At 38.3% G+C, this 14,710-nt stretch overlaps 1 protein-coding gene and 1 non-coding gene across 2 annotated transcripts in view; both read left to right on the top strand.

Annotated features, from left to right (window-relative positions):
* HHLA1 (HHLA1 neighbor of OC90) overlaps window positions 1-14,710 on the top strand; it is a 58,552-nt gene that overhangs the window by 20,305 nt on the left and 23,537 nt on the right. The window lies entirely within an intron of this gene.
* Window positions 12,010-12,116, top strand: LOC144457215 (U6 spliceosomal RNA). Its single transcript, XR_013486541.1, has one exon. It is a non-coding gene; the product is annotated as a U6 spliceosomal RNA (small nuclear RNA).

The raw sequence follows: 14,710 nt of genomic DNA, 5'->3' as shown, positions 1-14,710 counted from the left end.
ACAAAATTCCCATCATGGACACAAACCATGAGACTGGAAGGATCTGGACTTTCCTCTATGAAAATCTCTTCCTTAATGCAAACTGTACCTTCAGGTGAAGACGAGACCCCATACACAAGAGCACCTTACCGGCTTCCTCCCCTTACAAGGGTTATGATGACACAAGGTACTTCATCCCACACCCACCTACCTTCAGGTAACAAGAAATTCTGTAGGGGAACAGAAAGAAGTTCACATACTTGTTGGTCACATGTGGCACCTTCACAAAAACTGACCATGTATTAGAGAAAAAAACCTCACAGAAAATGCTTAAAGGCAAAAACACTAAATATATCATTTATTGATTATAATTAAAATTCTATTTCAAAAGGGGTCTTTGGAGAAAAAATTAAAAATTAATTGAAGAATAAGCAACTTAATCCGAAAGAAGTGGTAAGTAAATAAATGCTAGAAAAAGTGAAAAAAATTATCAAAGAGATATTAATGAGATAATATACCAAAACTTATGGAATACAATGAAAACATGACTTAGGAAAAATTTTATATCTTTCATACTCTTTCATTAACAAAAAGAAAAATATCAAATCAGTGAATAGAAAATGCAACATTAAAAAAAGAACAACAAATCAGACCAGACCCATTATAGATAAACATTAAGCTAGTCTGATTTTTAAAAAGAGAGATGAATGTGAAATTGTTCATATCAAAATTGGAAAAAAAGAGGATTCGAAAACAACTTAAAAGGCAATAAATGAAGTTATCAGAATTTTATCCAGCTATTTGCTAAAAATAAACTGACAACTTGGAAGAAAATAGATGAATACTTATAAAATATAAAATACTCAGATTAACAATAGAAGAAATAAATTACCTAAGTTACCCAACATCAGAGAAAGAAATTGACCAAACCATAAATGACCTGCAAAAGGTAGGGGGAAAAGTCCAGGCTAGATGCATTTACAAATGGATCTAACAAACATTCAAGGAAAAATTGTATCAATATTACATAAAAAAGTTAACCAAACTAGGAAAAGAAGGGAGCATTCTTTCTATGATATAAACATGGTCTTGATACCTAGAGCCTTGATATTTAAGACAAAACAAAGAAAGAAAACTATAAACCATTATCTTTAACTCATACAAAAATAAATAAAATATTAGGAAACAGGCTAAAATAATACATTTAAATTATTATATACTTGGACCAGGTTGGATTTATGACAGTTTGATTTATGCAGGATTGGTTCAATATGAGAAATACTATAAACATGATAAATCACATTATAACATAAATAATAAAAACATATGACATTAATAGATGAAAAGTCTTTTGACAAAATCCATTTCCATTTTCTATTGAAAGCATTAGAAAGCATAGGAATAAATGGACATTTCCTTAATATAATTAATAGTATTTCTCTAAGACCAAGATCAAATATTATATGAATAAGGAAAGTTTAGAAGCCTTTCCATTAAGTCAAGGGTAAAAGCAAGAATGTCTATTATCATCACTGCTAGCTAACATAATGATAGAAATACTCACTATAGTAATGAGACAAGAAAGAGAAATTGATGAGATGAACATTGACTAAGGGACAAAGATCTATCTAGAGAACCCTAAAGAGTCAACTAAAAAAAATTAAATCAAACAATAAATTCATTAAAGTTAGAGGCTATGAAATAAGTCCATGTGAGTCATCAGCATCCCTATTTATTACCAACAAAACCCAGCTAAACGAGGTTAAAAATTTTCATTCAACATAATTAGAGAATATATAAGATACTTGGCATCTACCCAGCAAGATATAATTATGAACTATATGAAAGAAACTACAAAACACATTTTACAAAGCTATGGACTTGAATAATTATGGAAAAGATAATTGTTTGTGGGTAGGTTTACCAATACAATTAAATATGATAATTTCCTTATTGAGGACTGTGCCAATCAGACTACCAAAGGACTATTCTATGAAGCTAGAAATATAATAAAATTAATTTGTAGGATCAAAAGGTCAAAAATTTTCTTTTAAAAGGGAAATAAGGGAGAAAAAAGTAGTCAAAAAAGAGGGGCTAGAAGTACCAGTAGTAATCATCAAAATGATCTGGTAATGGTTAAAAAATAGAGAGGGATGGGCAGCTAGGTGGCGCAGTGGATAGAACACCAATCCTGAAGTCACGAGGACCTGAGTTCAAATCCAGCCTCAGACTAAGCACTTGACACTAACTAGCTGTGTGACCCTGGGCAAGTCACTTAACCCCACTTGCCTAGAAAAAAAAAGAGAGGGAGATCAGGAGAATAAATCGGGTATATAATACACAAAAGCAAACGAACACAGAAGCACAGTGTTCAGTAAACCCAAAGATACCAGGTACCAGACTGAAAATTAGTCTGGCAGAAATTAGAGATCAACATCTCACACAGTATGCTAAAATAAACTTCAAGTGCTTACGTAATTTAATCACAAAAAGTAACATCATTAAAAAAATTAGAGGAGCAAGGAAGAAATTACCTTTCAAATCTATGAAAAGAGGAAGCATCCATGACCAAATAAGAGATAGAGCATCACAGAAGAAAAAATTGACAAATTTGGTTATATAAAATTTAAAAGTTGTATACAAACAAAATCTATACTAGGTAACTGGGGGGGGGGATTCTTGTGGTAAATATTGCTGATAAAAGTTCACATCCAAGATATATAATTAAAAGACAGTCAATGGGGGTATTTCCTTCATTTCACTTGCATATTTCTTGATGATTTTCTTTTTGTTTTTGTTTACTGGAGGGGTGAAGTATAAGTAAGTGTGGGGGAGAGAATATATTTTTTAATGAAGGAATTCTTTGCCCTTTTCTTTCCCATCCCTTCTATCACTGCTCTCTCCTTTTTTAGTCCCTTTGATCCTCTCCATCTCTTCTTTTTTCCATTTTATAGCAGCTTACATATACGTAGAGGTTTGATCTGTGCTTTCCACACAGCAACCCACTATCCCCACTCCTCAGATGTGTAAACTGATGATCAAAGAGGTTGTGACCTGACCTTTGTCAATAAGCATTTATTAAGTGCCTATTGGGTCAGGCATTGTGCCAAGAGCTGGGGATACAAAGAAAGGGAAAAGAAAAAAAAATTTCTGCCTCTGAGTTATAGTCTGAGCTATGGACAGGATAAATAGGAAATATTCAAGAGAGGGGAAGCGCTAGAATTAAGAGGGATGGAAAAGCTTCCTACAGAGGTGGGATTTTACCTTGGGAAACCATGAGGTAGAGATGAGAGGGAAGAGCATTCCAGGCAGAGGGATAGCCAGTGAAAATGCCTGGTATCAAAAGATGAAATATCTTATTCAAGGAACAACAAGGAGACCAGCGTCACTAGAATAAAGAGTATGTGACGTGAGGGAGGTGTAAGGGGTAAGAAGACTAGCAAAGTGGGGGCGGTATTATGAAAGACTTTGAATAGCAAAGAGAAGACTTTATACTCAATCCTGGAGGTGACAGGGAGGCACTGGAGTCCACGAAGTCTTCAAATGTTCTAGTACTTGGGGTATCCTGTAAAAGTGGGAGCCAGACCTGGAACCTGGGTCTCTTGATTCCAAACCCACTACTGTGCACTATGTGGTCAGAGTAAAAGGTTCCTGTTTGCCCATAGTGGCCAATAAAATCATTTTGAGATGCAAAATTTTGGGTAAATTATAATCAATTTTATCAATCATAACCTGTGAGAACTTGACAAAAATGGCTCCATATGCTCTGGTTCCTTAAAGAGACCACATGGCTACTTCTTTAGGTTTTTATGCCTTTGAACAAGAGGTCCAACAAACAGCAATGAAATCTAACTGGTTAATGCGATTGGAGGTAGGCTATATTAAAATAAAGAAAGGGGAATGGTAACCCTTGGATGGGAAAGTATCTCTATACCAGAACATCCATAACTTTCAGCTATCAATTCAAAGAAGGTATAGACACTCTTAGCAAGGGTGGGACCTTGAACAAGAAAGGGGGTCCAATCTCACTAGCAGCAATGTCCTGCCAGAAATAAAGTCAGGACTTAGGAAGAAGGGGGAGCGAGGGTGGGGGCTCTGAATCTCCCCAGATCATTGGTTAGTAATAATCCTTTCTCTCACCATCCACCCTTTCTGTGTCTCTGGCTCCATTTCTAACTCCCAGAAAATTCATCTCCCATCTTTGTTTTGTTTTATTATTCTTGCTATTCAGTGTTGAGTTCTTCAGCATCGTCAGTGACTCTCACCATCTCCAAGCAGGGAGAAGATACGAGCAACAAATTTCTTCTCTCAGGTAAAGATTGCTAAGTCCCTCTCAAGAGGTAATCACTGCATCAAATGAACAAGTATATTTGGATCATCATAACAGTAGCTGACATTTGCTGTATGTAGCACCTTATCAAGGTGTACAAAGAACTTTAAACATAATATCTCATTTCATCTTCACAAGAACCCTAAGAGATAGATGCTATTATTAGTCTCATTTTACAGATGAGAAAACTGAGGCCCAAAAACTTTAAATAACTTGCTCATAGTCACATATCTGAGAAAGAATTTAAATGCAAATTTTACTGACTTAAAGTTCAATTGTTACTCTTAACAGATGATGTTTTAATGATAATTATTGTTATTATTAGCATTTACATGGCACTTTAATGTCTACCAAGTGTTTTATAAATATTACTCCATTTTATACTCGAAATAACCCTAAGAGGCAGGTCCTATTAATATCCCCATTTTAGAGATGAGGAAACTGCCATAGACAGAGGCTAAGTGACTTGCCCAGGGTCACATGGCTAATAAGTTACCAAGACTGTATTTGAACTCGGATCCTCCTGACTCCACGTCCAGCACTATATGAATTGTGCCTTGTTTGGTCTGCAAACATAATCTCATTTTATACTTAATGACAACCCTGTGAGTACAGATGTGCAAAGAGTTCACACCTGGCCTAAAGGAAGGACAAATAGAAATGCTCTCCCAGGGCATGACTGCTTGCCTGGCCCACAATCTATGCACACCTGTGTATATTAATTAATAACTATTATTATCCTTATTTTCTAGATAAGGAAACTGAGGTTCAGAGAGGTAAAATGACTTGACTAAGATTCCATAACTAGTGTCTGAGGTAGGATTAAATACAACTCATGTGTTCCAGACTCCACGTCTGGCAGCCTCTCACATGTTCTAGACTCCATGTTCTATACCCTCTCATGTGTTCCAGACTCCATGTCCTGCACCCTATCCACTGCATGGAGAGAATACAGAATAAGCTGAAAGTATGGTCCCTGCATGAGATCATGGTCTAATGGAGGAGATGGGACCGGACTACCAAAGAGTAGCATCTAATAACAGGTTAATTAAGTCCTGAGCTGGGAGGTATAATAAACCACATGTGCTGCAGGAATTCTAGAATTGGAGCTGGCAGGGAATTTGAAGGCCATCTAGAATCACCCCTTTCCCCCATTTTATGGTTAAAGGCCAAGGAGAAAATGGCTTCCTAAGTCACAGCAATCCATAATGGAAATAGTATAAGGTTTGGAGTAAGAAAACTCTAAATCTTCTCTCTGCTACCTGTTGTCTATATGTTCTTGGGCAAATGATTTACCTGGGATTCAGTTCCTTCATCTGTAACATTAGGCAGTTGGACTAGATCATGTGAAGGCCTCTTCCAGTTCTAAATTCTATGAACCAAGTTGTAGATCCAGCATTCAAACCCCCAGACCACAGAGTCCAAACCTGGGAGAACAGAAAGGTCAATAAAGATTGACATGCTTAGGGAAGACTTTCTGGAGGACCTGGTAGGAAATCTAGGCCTTGGAAGATGGGTAGATTTGAATAGACAGAGGATGAATGAGTAGGCTTGCATGAAGACAAAGGAGGTTTCTGAAAGAATGAAAAGACCACCTTATTGAACACTGAACTACAATCTTCTCCCTTTTCCTCTGCCCAAAAGATTTTACATGGGCTGAAAAAAAGCCATAAGTGAAATAATATCCATAAATACTCTACCACTCATTGTTACCTCTAAGAGAAAATAAAATTCTTGAGCAAGACAACAAGCTAGGTTATTTCTGATGGGAACAAGGTTATATTCATTCATTCATTCATTAACTCATTCATTCAAAAATATTTATTAAGAAACTATTATATGTAAGACACTGATTGAAGCTTTGGAGATATGAAAAAGAGTGATGCAATCCCTGCCACATGGGGACCTACAGTCTAATAAGGGAGGGCATGAAATGCATATAAAAAATTTAATTACTAGGTAACCTATCAAATGGAAAAAGGAGAGAGCCAAATTACATGCTTTATGAAAAATTGAGGAGGGGAAGAACATGATCAGCTGGGGCAACCAGGGAAGCCTTCATGGAAGAAGTGGCACTGTATTTCAGTCTTGAAAAAAAGGAAAGCATTTCAACAGATAGAAAGGAGTAGGGAGCATACTCTAGACATGAGACTCAGACTAGACACATACATGGAGGTAGGAGAGAGTTAAGATGAGATTAAAGGACAATTAGAAGGCTTGTTTGGCTAGAGAATAAGGGGAGTGACAGATAGTATAGCCAGATTGACCAAGACATTGTGCAGCAGGAAGAATACTAGATTTGGGTTCAAATTCTGATTCTACCTGTTACTACCTGTATGAATTTAGGATAGTGACAACTTCTATGGGCCTCAATTTCCCCATCTGTAAGATAAAGGTGTTCAGCTAGACTATCTCAAGGGTCTCTTTCAGTTCTAAATCTGTATGAATAATCTCAAATATCATGATAGAGATGATGGTTTTTGAGTAGAAAAGACCCATGGATCATGAATACACTAGCCCCTCTCCACAGTCAATGAAATACCCCATTTGGGGATTTGGAGGAAGGAAGACACAGCCTGTTAACCTTAAAGGAGTTGGGAAAAGGGAAGATCTGTAGGAAGATTGGAGGGAAGGGGAAGGGAATAAAAGTACCTACTGCATTTCAAGCACTTTACAATATTACCTCATTTGATTCTCAAAACAACCCTGGGACATAGATTTATGTTATTATTATTATTCCCATTTTACAGATGCAGAAAATGAGGCTGAGAGGTTAATTGTTACCCACTATAACTTTGCCAGTAATTATCTAAAGATCTGCTCAAAGAAGTAGAGATATTCATCCTGAAGATGAGAATACTTAATTATCTTTAAGTACTTAAAGAAAAAGGGATTAGACTAATTCTGCTTGGCCCCAGAAGGTCAGAGCAATGAGTGGAAGCTATGCAGAGTAGAGCTAGGCTTAGTGTCAGGAAAGTCTTCTAAAACTTCTTTTATGAAGAGTAGAATGGAGGTAGAGAGGTTCTCCCTCACTAGAGATCTTCAACCAAAGACCAGACCACTATTTATTGGCTATGTTCCTGTTCAACTATGGACTGGAACAAGATGGCTTCCAAGGCCCCTTGTCACTCTAAGATTTTATGATTCCATGAGTTTGTGTGATTCCAAATTCAGCACTCTTTCCATTGTAGCCCACTGCCCTAGGCAAAGATCCTAGAATGCCATTCTACCCCCACTTGCAGAGTGGAAGTAGGAGGGAAGGGCAGTGTAATTTTTTTTTTATCCTTCCAGAAGCCAAAGTCCTACTCCCATCTAAGAGGGTTTTAGGACTAGAGCTCTGGTGGAGAATTTGTTTTGATCACTCAGCAAGGATCTGTGATACATTCCAAATTCCATCTTTTTAGTACTCAGAAGTTGTTTCTGTTTTCTAAATAGCGTAAATGCAGGGAACATGCATACTAGCTAAGCAACATGCATACCAGTCCTAGGCAAGCCCTCAGCCAATCAGATTGGATGCTGATGATGTCATTGTTTTCCATTGGCTGACAATGTTTTCATTCTACCTCCAGACTATTGCTTCAAGGTTTTTCCTAGGAGACCAAGTTTAGCTAGGGCCATTCATATCAATCTCTCCTGTCTTTTAAAATTTTTACAGCTTGACTCTTTTATTAACTTGTTTTACTCTCACTCAGCATAACAGTCTATGACTTTTCAGTGGGATTTATGAAACAGTCAAAGGTTAATTATTATATATTTGAGTGGTAGACTGGTGGATTTTATGGGGATTAACTTCTCTAAGGCTTATGTGATGAAACACACTTGTACTGACGAGAAATGCTTTAGTGGCAGATTGCTCATGTGATGTGGGCAATCTTGAACAGCAAATAACTTCCCCATTAAATTATCCACACCTAGAAACATGTCTTGAATTACCCACAGAATGGTCATGCAAATGATTGCCATTTGAATTTTCATTTTAAAGGAATATGCCTCAGTGATTCGCATGTATAACCAAGACTCTGACAATGCTGGCAAAAATATTAAATAATTCAATTTTATTATATTTAATAAACCGCCTAATTGAACTTCCTGCTTCTAATGTCTCTCTGTTTCTATCCATCCACCACACTGCTGCCCTGCTCAGAATCCTTAGGTGGCTCTTTTCCTTTAGGATAAAAACACAAATTCCTCTGCCTCCACAGTCTGGCTCAGCCTACCCATGAGGAATAAATATTCCACCCATTGTTTGTCTGTCTTTATTTGTGTAAAGATTATTTTGTGATTATGTTCACATAGTTCCTGTGTCTTGACTCCCAGGTAGTTTATACTTTCTTTATTGATTTTATATGGATTTCTCTTTCCATCTCTTCCAATTGGATTTTGTCACTAATATACAGAAATACTTCTGGCTTATGTGGGTTTATTCAATATCCTACAACTTTGTTGAAGTTGTTAATTGTTTCAATTGGTTTTTAGTCAACTCTTTAGGATCCTGTAAGTGAACCACCATATCATCTGCAAAAAGTGATAAGCGTGTCTTCTCGTGGCCTAGACTTATTCCCTAAATTTCTTTTTCTTGTTTTATTGCTGTAGCTAGCATTTCTAGTACTATATTCAATAGCACTGGTGGTAATGGAGATCTTTGCTATACTTCTGATCTTATTGGAAAGGCCTGTAATATATCGCCATTAGAGATGATGCTAACAAAAGGTAGACCTGAAATCTATTCCTGCCTCAGACACTCACTAGCTGTGTGACCTTGTATAAGTCAGTCAACCTCTGCCTATCCCACTTTCCTCAGCAGTAGAATGGGGATAACAATAGCACCTTCCTCCCAGGTTTCTGTGAGGATCAAATCAGGTAATATTTGTAAAGTGCTTTGTAAATCTTAAAGCTAATTCTTATTAACACATTATGAATTAATTTGTTTCATCCTCACAACCACTCTGGGAAACAGGTGTTATAAGTATTACTATTATCTTCATTTTGTAGACAAGAAAAATGAGGGTCAAAAAGGTGAAGGGAATTGCCAGTGGTCACAGATTCAGACCTGAATTTCAAACCCAAGTCTTCTGACTCCAGACCCAGGACTCGAAAAAGCACCATGCATGTCATGATGTCTTTCCCACTGAGGAGACGGGACATATAGACATGAGGCAAGAATGAATGAATTCACTGGATTGTCTTGAACAGCCATTGGCTAAAAGTTGCTATTTCATGAATCTTCTCGCAGAAGAATTGGGACTGTTTTTGTTTTTCTGGTTTTTGTTTTTTTTCTAAAAGACTAACCTCTCCAGCAGAGTGGCTAAGCAATAGCTTGGCAGCTTGGGAGCACATAAATTGTGTCACTAGCTGCAAGAGGAGAATTGCACTAAATTGAACACACTGTAGAATTGTTTGGAAAGAGAAAAGCCTCCCATTAGCCCATAACTCTGTTGATGCTTTCCCTATCATTATCAGGCATCACATAAATCGTGCTGTACTCCAGGGCCCTAGAAGTCATTCCAGAGGCAAATGAAGGTTGCTCAGGCCGAACATGATCTTGCTCTGCTGATGGATTGTGGGCCTCGTGCTGGGCCTCTAGGATGCTCTCTGGAAGGGTTGTCAGGATATTTGTCCAATGTTCCCTTGCATCTGGGCCAGAGCATTCAGAGCAGGTAGCAGGGGAGCTCATTAATGCAGAGGTTTCAGAGAGGTACCCTGGGCAGAATCATTTCTCTCAAATTGCCATACACAGACTATAGCCTCATCTTTCATGAAATTAGCACCTCCATGGTCTTTGGGAAGGGTGTCTAAGTTAGTGCTATAATGAGCCACATTTCAAGGCCTTTATGCTCTATTAACATCCTCCTTTGATGAGCAAAGGAACTGGTCCGTCGCTAGAGTTTGGCTTTCTAGGCTGAGGTCTGACTCAGGGACTGATAAGACAGGTGAGCTCAAGGTTCCTAAAACCCAGTCTCCTTCTATTGGCCTCTTTTGGAGCTCAGCATGCATTCAGTCTACAATTCTTGCTGCTGTTTACACATGGTACTCCCATCTCCTGTCTCTTTACCTTTGCATTGGTTGTCCCCCATTTCCTAAGGAATGCACTCATTTCTTACCTCTACATGTTTTAGTGATTTAGAATGAATCATTTAGAGCTTAGCTTAAATACACCTTCTGCAGGAAGCTTGTCTTTGTTTTCCCAGCTGCTGTTGCCTACATCTTCCCCACTCTGTTTAGTATAAATATGTGCATACTGTCTCTCCCCCATTTAACTGCATGATCCTTGAAGGAAGACACTCTTTGATTTTGTCTTGGTGCTCTAACCACCTAGCATAGCACAGTGCCTGGGACAGAGTGTGCACTTAAATGCTTGGCGATCGATTGATTAAGGACATTGAATCATAATTCTCTCTGGTCTCACCAAAGAAACAGATACTCCAGGGACAGATACTCCAGGACCAACCAAAGCGGCTGCACCAAAACAGTCACACACTGGTAAGTTCATTCCCCTTGTATACGTCACCACCCTAGTCACTCTATTATGGCCAAATTATTACCACATTAGAATCTCTCATTAGCTCATTCTTCCCCATCACTCACACATACACACACACACACACACACACACACACACACACACACAGAGAGAAACACAGAGTCATTTTCTTTTAGATCCTTCATATTCTTCACAAATCATCTCAGTCTCAAGTTCATAGTTAAATCATTTTCATTAGATTAGTAAAATCATTATAAAACTGAGAAGCAATGGATAAGATTAGTAAAATCATTATAAAACTGAGAAGCAATGGATATATAAATTATATGGTGGAACTTTCAAATGGCTTTCCAGCTCCAACCTTCAAACAAAGCTACCCTTACAGGTTGATGTCTGTTATCCATCCCTTCCAGTCTCCTGGAGCTCTGCAGAGTCAACCTGGAAGTTCAATTTCTCATCGCAAATTTCCCATCTCCAAGCCAGGCAGGGATGGATGCAGACAGATTAACTCTCTGCAAACTAGAGATTCCCTTGGTTGAAGATGCAAGGTAAAATAGAAAAATGGGATCACTGGCTCCAGATTTCTCCCACTATAGGGTCCCAGAAAATCCATCATCCATCAGTTTGACATACATATCTACCTACTACTTGCAACAGTTGCCCTGAAATGGACTAGTGTTCAAACATTTTCAAGGCTCATATGACATCTAACTTCCCCTTGCCTAATGCCATCATGGTGGCCCATTCTGCTTATGAAGAGGATTAGGAAATATTTCCATACATTAAACCAAAACCTGCTTGTCTGAATCTTCCACACATTGCTACTAAGTTTACCCTCTGGGACCAAGCAGACCAAAATCTAGCCCCTCTTCTAAATAATGATAACAAAATAATCTAACAGCACAATGAATTATACTCAGGAACGAGCCTTTTACTACGTATATGGGGAAGCTGAAATTTAGTGATTTCTTCCTAAAGAGTATTTCACACGTAGGTTTATGTACATCCCAACACAAGCAGAGAAGGTATTATGTTGTCAAACAACAAAGTAACAGGAATATCAGAGAAGCTATGGCTGCCCTAAATTCCTCTATTTACAGCCTTCCTCTTATTAGTAAGGTTCTCTAATGCAGTTAAAATCAGGAGTTTCTTAAGTTAATAATAATACTTTGATTCTTGAAGTCATTTACTGCCTCCTTGAATTAAAATTTACTGCTTAGTGCTCGCTTTGGCAGCATATATACTAAAATTGGAACAATATAGAGAAGATTAGCATGGCCCTTGCGCAAGGATGACATGCAAATTCGTGAAGCAAATTCCATATTTTTTAAGTAGATCTGGAAATAAAAGTGATATGAAAACAAAAAAACCCAACAATAAAACCCATTTTAAAAAATTTACTGCTCAGTTAAGAATTAAAAATCTTCATAGTTTTATCAAGGACAAACATATAGACTGTAAGCTCCTTGAGGACAGAGACTGTCTTTTTACATTTTAATCCCCAAACACTTAGCATAGTACCTGGCACACAGTAGGTGCTTAATAAATGTTTAGAGCAGCTAGGTGGTACAACGGATAGAATGCTGGGCCTAGAGTCGGGAAGATTCATCTTTGTGAGATAAAACCTGGCCTCAGACACTGACTAGCTAGCACCCTGAGCTATCTCCAGTTGTCCTGATGACTGCCTGGCCACTGAACACAGTGGCTCTGAAGGAGAAAGTGAGGCTGGTGACCTTGCACAGCCCTCCCTCACTGAAAACAAATTCAATTGCAAGTCCTGTCATCATCTCCTTGATGTCATGGTCCTCTTCGAGAACGAAGGACAAACAACACAAGCTGTGTGACCCTGGGCAACCCTGTTTGCCTTAGTTTCCTCATTTGTAAAATGAGCTGGAGAAGGAAATCATAAACCACTTTACTATCTTTGCCCCCTCCCCCCAAAAAAAACCCCAAAAAACCAAAACCCTAATGGAATCGTGAAGAGATGGACACGACTAAAACAACCGAATAGCAACAAATCAAACTATCCCAGGTCTCTTCCATCTTTAACTTTTTTTATAGAGCAGCTATGTGGCACAGTGCCAGGCCTAGATTGAGGAAGTATCATCTTCCTGAGTTCAAAACTGGTCTCAGACACTTACTAGCTGTGTGAACCTGGGCAAGTCACTTAATCCTGTTTCCTCATCTTTAAAATGAGCTGGAGAAGGAAATGGCAGAATCACTCTAGCGTCTCTGCCAAGAAAACCCCAAAAGGGGTCACAAAGAGTTGCAAACACCTGAACCACAACAAATAAATGTTTATTGCCTGCCTGCCTGACAATGGTTCTACTCCCCTACAGTCTTCTCTTCACCCAGCTCATTATCCCTCAATATGACATCATGGTGACTATCCTAACCACCCTCTTCTAGTTATATGGCAGCTTCTCCATTTCTTCATAAAACGTAGATCCCCAAATGGGTCACAACAGTTTGTACGTAGCCTGACAAGGGCAGAAAGCAGTAGAACTCTCACTTCCCTCTTTTTAGGCACAATATATTTACAATACACCTTTTCATAATTTCATACCGTTTAGGAATGACCCTGGAAAACATTCAGAGAATGACCAGAGTGATAGATCTTGAGTCCATGTCATTAAAGACGCGATTGGAAGAACTAAGGATTAGCCTGGAAAACAGATGACTCAGGAGAGATTATTTTATGTTATTCAGTCATTTTGGTTATGTCCAACTCTTTGTGATGCCATTTGGGGTTCTCTTGGCAAAGATAGTGGAGTGGTTTGCCATTTTCTTCTCCAGCTCATTTTACGGATTAGGAAACTGAGGCAAACAAGGTTAAGTGACTTGCCCAGAGTCACTCAGTTAGTAAAATGTCTGAGGCCAGATTTGAACTCATGTCTTCCTGACTTCAGGTCCAGTGCTCTATCCTCTACATCACCTAGCTCCCAAAGAGACATTTAGTAGAGAATCAGAGATTTCGAAGCTAAAGGGACCATAAAGGCCCATTAGTCCAATTCCCTTATTTTTGAGATAAAGAAACCGAGCTTCAGAGAAGTGGTTAACTGTCTCATCCAATTGAAATCCTATGAATTCATTTCTAATCCAAAGCAAGCTTTGTTGTTGTTCTTCTTCCAATGAACTCTTTTTCTTTGCAGTTGACTTTGCTCCAGCATTGATATCTCCCTCTCAGTCTCAGCCATCACCTTTCCCTAAACTCTACCTCGTATCAAGTAAGTGTCTACTAAAATGCCTACCCTGTACTCAATCTTATATTCAATGACTGTCCAATGTGTATCTATAGATTGATTCAACTAACCCATTCAACTTGATTGATTTTGCTAGACAACTGGAAAATGCATAATCAGCTCAATGTCCTCTGCAAAGAGAACATCTAGGCAACCCTAAAATCTCTTGGAAATCCTATTCTATTTCAATGCAAGCCATTTCCCATGATGATGGTGAAGAGTTTTGGAAAAGACATATCTTCCTGATTTATGCCTCTCTTGATATTTTGTCTCAGTAAATCATTGAACACATCATCTCTTTGTTGTCCATATTCAATTCATAAAGCATTTATTGTGTGTCACTACAAGACCTCCTTGTCAGTCATTTGGGCAACAAATATTTATTAAGCTCTTACTGTGTGCCAGGCATTATGCTAAATGCTGGGCATACAAAGAGAGACAAGACGCAATCCCTCCTCTCAAGGAGTTCACATTCTCATGGGGGACACAACATGCAAGCAACTGTATGCAAATAAGAAACAGACAAGATCTATTGAAGATCATTGACACAGGGAAGGCACTCATATTATAGGGTACTGGGATTGATTGGCCATTATAAGCAAAAAAAAGAAAAGAAAAAAAAAGCTCTGTGGGCAAGGTGTACAAAGATGTAAATGAAAAAGTCCTGCCCTTAAGGAG

Source organism: Phascolarctos cinereus, unplaced genomic scaffold, assembly GCF_003287225.1.
Source record: "Phascolarctos cinereus isolate Bilbo 61053 unplaced genomic scaffold, phaCin_HiC Scaffold_4;HRSCAF=312, whole genome shotgun sequence".
Lineage (NCBI taxonomy): Eukaryota > Metazoa > Chordata > Mammalia > Diprotodontia > Phascolarctidae > Phascolarctos > Phascolarctos cinereus.
The sequence above is the reverse complement of the archived record's forward strand: the minus strand, read 5'-3'. Positions and strand labels throughout refer to the sequence as shown.